This window comes from Lithobates pipiens, unplaced genomic scaffold (assembly GCF_037356315.1).
Source record: "Lithobates pipiens isolate NorthernLeopardFrog02 unplaced genomic scaffold, aLitPip1_a1.2 Scaffold_19, whole genome shotgun sequence".
NCBI lineage: Eukaryota > Metazoa > Chordata > Amphibia > Anura > Ranidae > Lithobates > Lithobates pipiens.
The window spans coordinates 8,707,940-8,713,939 of record NW_027507764.1 but is presented as its reverse complement, the minus strand read 5'-3'; the positions used below and the strand labels follow the sequence as shown (position 1 = coordinate 8,713,939).

The following is a 6,000-nucleotide window of genomic DNA, read 5'->3' as shown; positions in this document are numbered from 1 at the left end:
TCTAGCAAAAAAAATATGAATTTTATATGTAGGAGAATTGGCCTGGGCGCGAAGAGGTTAAAGAATGGGCTCTTATATTTTTGCATACGATCGAAAACATATCACGTTGTCACCATTGACACGTGCGATCGGCCTCTGTGCTCCCTCCTCCCTGCAGAGCTCTATATACACACAGTTCCTACAAACACACGTGTCTCCTTCCCTGTCCACCACAATGGTTTGATGACAGGGGTGGGGCTACATCCAACTCTGACCAATCCCAGCAGGCAGCTCTCCACGCCTGGCCTGCAATTGGCTGCCCGGGAGGCGTGTCCTTAAACCATTTTTGTGGAATGTATATAGGGAGGGCCACATTGGCAGCTCATGTTACTCGGCAAGCATTAGCACGAGACCCATGAATGAGGTGAGGGAGGACGTTGTGGTTGAAAAAAATAAAATAAAAAGACACAAGTCCATCTAGTTCAACCAATACAAGATATTAAGACGATGCGAAGGAGCTGGATGTCTGGAATGTGGAATATAAGGAGATAATATGGGGAGGGCAGAGTCTGATTCCAGATTGTGTCATTTGAAGACCAAGAAACGCACATGTGACTCCACAATTTACATGGAATATCCCTTGAAGACTTGGGATTGCACCGCCTGATCCTGGAATATATACGGTATATTCTCTACACTATGGAGGATTGCACCGTCTGATCCTGGAATATATACGGGATATTCTCTACACTATGGAGGATTGCCCCGTCTGATCCTGGAATATATACGGGATATTCTCTACACTATGGAGGATTGCCCCGTCTGATCCTGGAATATATACGGGATATTCTCTACACTACAGAGGATTGCACCGTCTGATCCTGGAATATATACGGGATATTCTCTACACTACGGAGGATTGCCCCGTCTGATCCTGGAATATATACGGGATATTCTCTACACTATGGAGGATTGCCCCGTCTGATCCTGGAATATATACGGAATATTCTCTACACTACGGAGGATTGCACCGTCTGATCCTGGAATATATACGGGATATTCTCTACACTACGGAGGATTGCACCGTCTGATCCTGGAATATATACGGGATATTCTCTACACTACGAAGGATTGCCCCGTCTGATCCTGGAATATATACGGGATATTCTCTACACTATGGAGGATTGCCCCGTCTGATCCTGGAATATATACGGAATATTCTCTACACTACGGAGGATTGCACTGTCTGATCCTGGAATATATACGGAATATTCTCTACACTACGGAGGATTGCCCTGCGTCATTCCCGGAATATTTATAGGATATCGAGTACTAATATTTGCCTCCTCGGATCCTGGAACATACATGGGATATCTGGTACACATTGGAGCATTGCACCGCCTGATCCTGGAACATACATGGGATATCTGGTACACATTGGAGCATTGCACCGCCTGATCCTGGAACATACATGGGATATCTGGTACACATTGGAGCATTGCACCGCCTGATCCTGGAACATACATGGGATGTTGTCTACACCATGGAGGATTGCACCAACTGACTTGTAGAGTGAACATTGGTTGCGTGTCTGCAGGTTGCCCCATGTGAAGGTGACCTCCTCTCCTTCCCGCACACAGCTGTCTCTGATCCGGGTTACCTACCATAGTATCTGTTGTGATATAGGGAATCATTTTTTGGGCTCTCAACGGGGGAAGGGTCTCGGCATTTCCAGATTTGTTTTGGGATTTCCTGTCCTTAGCCAACCTCGGGAGGAATACGTTTACAGGAACTTTTGTCGGAAAGCCGGAGAACAGGTAAATGTCTGATATGGTCCACTAAAGCCCCCTAAAATGTCCTCCATTCCTTCTACTTTGAATGGTATCCCAGAGGTATTCATCAGGTTTATGTTGTGCCTAGAGGAGCATGTTGTGTATTCTAGTTTTTCCTGAATGAAAACCATATTCAATGTTAGAATTTCAATTTGAGCTCATTAACCATATCCCATCAGGGTCCCTCATAATGGGCACAGCAGTTGTACAGACCTGGGAACTCAGCACAGGGATGGTGGGAACCCCTCATAATGGGCACAGCGGGTGTACAGACCTGGGAACTCAGCACAGGGATGGTGGGAACCCCTCATAATGGGCACAGCAGCTGTACAGGCCTGGGAAATCAGCACAGGGATGGTGGGAACCCCTCATAATTGGCACAGCGGGTGTACAGATCCAGGAACTCGGCACAAGGATAGTGTGAGCCAGTGGCAGCTTTTTATTTTTTTGGGGGGCCATAAACACCCCCCCGATCAGCTGATGGCACCTCCCCAACCTCTCTCCGCTGTTGGTCAGGCACTTGTCTCATTTAGGTAGCATGCAGCGGCTCTGTGTCCTTTCCTCCATGGGCGGCTTCCAGCATGCAGCTCCCCCTCTCCTCCTAGGCATCCAACAGGATCACCTGTCCTTTCAGCCAATCGGGCGATGCATCTCAAAACCCACTTCCTGAATGGCCGGGATAAGGATCAGTGTTATAAAAGCAAATATTAATTTGCTGTTGTAACACACCTGGGTGGGCTCGGAGCGTATTCTCTGTGCCCCGGGCCCACCCTATTTGGAAGCCTATTAGAGCATCTGGGTCTAATAAGGTGCTTCAAAAAAAACACCCACCCTGTTGGAATCCATGCATCCTGAAAGAGGCCGGACGCATGGATAAGGGGAGGTGGCGATGGATTGGGGGGGCTCGGGGAGCAGAAGGAACTCTGAGCTCACTGAAGGAGAATAGCGGAATATTTAAAGAAAAATATAGAAACGAACGGTTTAGCTGACCGAGAAGAGGAGCCGCTTCCTGCATGGAAAGTGAGGAGATGCAGGTACCAACAGAATCGGCAGCAGTGGCGGCTGGTGCTCCAAATTTTTGGGGGAGTGCAAAAAAATTTTGAGAAAAAATCATCAAATGCTGCCACTGTGCCCCATCAAATGCTGCCACCGTGCCCTTAAATGCCCCTAGGGTGACCCCTCGCTCGCCGCCTGCCTGGCACTTACCCTGTTTTGGTAGGGATGTGGGTGATGGTGACGAGCGGGGTTCTCCATGTGCCTCCTGCTATCTACTGACGTCCAATAGCGACACCTGTCATTTCAGCCAATCAGGTGACAGACCCGAGCACCTGATTGACGGAGAAGTGGTTTAGTGTTAGGAAAGCGAATATTCGTTTGGTTGTCTAACACAGCTGAGTGACCTGTGAGCGCCCAGCATTTTTTTTCACTTTTTTTGAAGCTTGTTAGAGCCTATGGCTCTAATCAGGTGCTTCAACCACCCCCCCGCCGCTGTAATTCAGGCACCCAAAAATGGGCCGGGAGCCTGAATAGCGGGTGGCAGCGGCGGCCAAAGATAGATTCATGCAATGCATGAATCTATCTATCGGTGATAGAGGGGGTAGCAGGAGAGAGGGGGCGGCGCCCATGCGCCCTTAATGCATGGATCGCCACTGGTCAGCATTAATGGTTGCCACTTTTAAAGGAGTGGAAACTGCCATTAGGGTAATTGAGGCAGGATGCTGTACTCAATGAGTCCCATTCATCGTCATCATCTGACAGGACCTCAACCTTATTTGCCAAAGGCAAAACCTTAGGACTTAAGGTAACAAAACCTCCTTTTTTTTTTTTCCTCTCTTTTGCTCCTTTTATCCTCCAACTACTCCATATCATCCTTAGACAAACCAGAATCTACAACTTCCCCACTCGTACCCTCCCCTTCATCACCCCCCCCCCCCCCCCCCACTCTCCCTTCCCTTATCTACCACCAGGCCAGCCTCGTCACCATCCTCCCCACTCCTCTGCACCCCACGATTCTCAATAGAAACCTTGCAGCATCGAGGGAGGGGGACTGGCACCGCACTTGATGCCCCTGCCTCAGTACCTCTTGCTGCCTCTGCAATTTTGTAAGACATAGACACAGAAGGATTGGACACATTCTTGGTAACTGATACTTTACCTGCAGACTGGGAAGACACGGGAACACTAGGTAAATGCACAGACTGGGGCACCACAGACTGGGGAGACATAGGAACACTAGGTAAACGCACAGACTGGGGCACCACAGACTGGGGCACCACAGACTGGGGCACCACAGACTGGGGCGACATAGGAACACTAGGTAAATGCACAGACTGGGGCACCACAGACTGGGGAACCACAGACTGGGGCACCACAGACTGGGGAGACACGGGGACACTAGGTAAATGCAGACTGGGGCACCACAGACTTGGGGAGACACGGGAACACTAGGTAAATGCACAGACTGGGGCACCACAGACTGGGGAGACAGACATATTGGGTATTGGCACAGACTCGCATGGAATCGCATGCACTCCAGCTGCTGAGCTCTGAGCATCCTCCATGTCCAGGCAGAAGAACTCTCTCATAGGCTCAGGCTTGCTAGGCATTGTCTCAGGACACGGACTGTAAGGATGTCCCACTGCATTGCACAGATTGCATCTTATGTTGCAATCCTTTGCCAAGTGTTCTACACCCTGACACAGAGAGCACTTCATCACCGCACAGGAGGAGGCAAGATGCCCTTTATCACCACACTTGTTGCATAGCTTTGGCTGGCCCGGTTAGAAGATGGTCAGCCTGTCCCTCCCCAGGAAAGCCGAGGATGGCAGATGCTGGATGACATTGTCAACGACTTTTCATTTTAACTGCACAGACGACCCCCCCCCCCCCCATCCATATTCCCCGATCATCCAAAATCTTCTATAGGGGGCTCAGGACGTCTCCATACCTCCTAAACCATACAGGTAAATCCCCTTGTGGTATGGACTCATTGCGGAGAAGAATTGTCACCATTTTTATGAGTGTCTGGCGTGATACAAGCTTGGGGATGATCCCTCTCCTGTCTAGCGGGCCCCCTACACACTTGCTGATATTTCTCCCAATATATGTCCAAAGACTCCGGACGGATAAAGGACAAATCATAGTTATAGGAACCGGCCGGACTGATCGGGGCGAAGATATGTGTGGGCCTAAACCCCATCCGCAGGTTTGGTGCAAATTAGCTGCACTTTGATCAGATGGGAGATACAAAATAACACGTTACATTTGAATGTACTTTATTTCTACCAAAAGATCAAATAGTTCATCATCCATCAGCTAAAACAACCCACATTTTTAAATAACATCTGTTCATATTTAACCCCTTTTCAACCCTTAGTTTACTGTAATCAGCCCAAATTGACTTATTTTCCATTTAACCACTTGCCAACCAGCGCACGACGATGTACGTCGACAGAATGGCACGGGCAGGCAAATGGGCGTACATGTACGTCCCTTTAAGTTTGCCGCCCTGCCATCGGGAGCGTGCCGGCGGCGCGCTGGTCGGGACCCCCCGTGAGTCCGTTCGCGGGACCCGCGGACTCGATCGCCGCGGGCATCCCCGCGATCGTCTCACGGAGCGGCCGAATGGAGAAGTGCCGTTGTAAACAACATTTCTCCATTCTGCCTAGCAACTAGTGACGCTGATCTCTGCTCCATGTGATTGGAGCAGAGATCAGTGTTCACTAAATGAAAGCCCAACCCCCCCCACAGTTAGTAACACGCCCCTAGGAACACTTAACCCCTACACTGCCACCCACTGGTTAACCCCTTCACTGCCAGTGTCATTTACACAGGAATCACTGCATTTATATAGCAGTGATTACTGTATAAATGACAATGGTCCCAAAAATGTGTCAAAAATGTCCGATGGGTCCCCCACAATGTCGCAGTCACAATAAAAATCGCTGATCGCCGCCATTACTAGTAAAAAAAAATAATAATAAAAAATTATTAATAAAAATGCTATAAATCTATACCCTATTTTGTAAACGCTATAACTTTTGCGCAAACCAATCAATAATCGCTTATTGTGATTTTTTTTTACCAAAAATATGTAGAAGAATACGTATCGGCCTAAACTGAGGGAAAAAAAATGTTGTTTTATATATTTTTGGGGGATATTTATTATAACAAAAAGTAAAAAATAATG

General features: G+C 48.4%; 1 protein-coding gene across 1 annotated transcript in view; it reads left to right on the top strand.

The window, feature by feature from the left end:
* Positions 1 to 365: 365 nt before the first annotated feature.
* OPLAH (5-oxoprolinase, ATP-hydrolysing) overlaps positions 366 to 6,000 on the top strand; it is an 84,902-nt gene continuing 79,267 nt past the window's right edge. Inside the window, 1 exon segment of the mRNA XM_077490490.1 lies at positions 366 to 1,796. The gene's annotated coding sequence lies outside the window, so the exon portion shown is untranslated.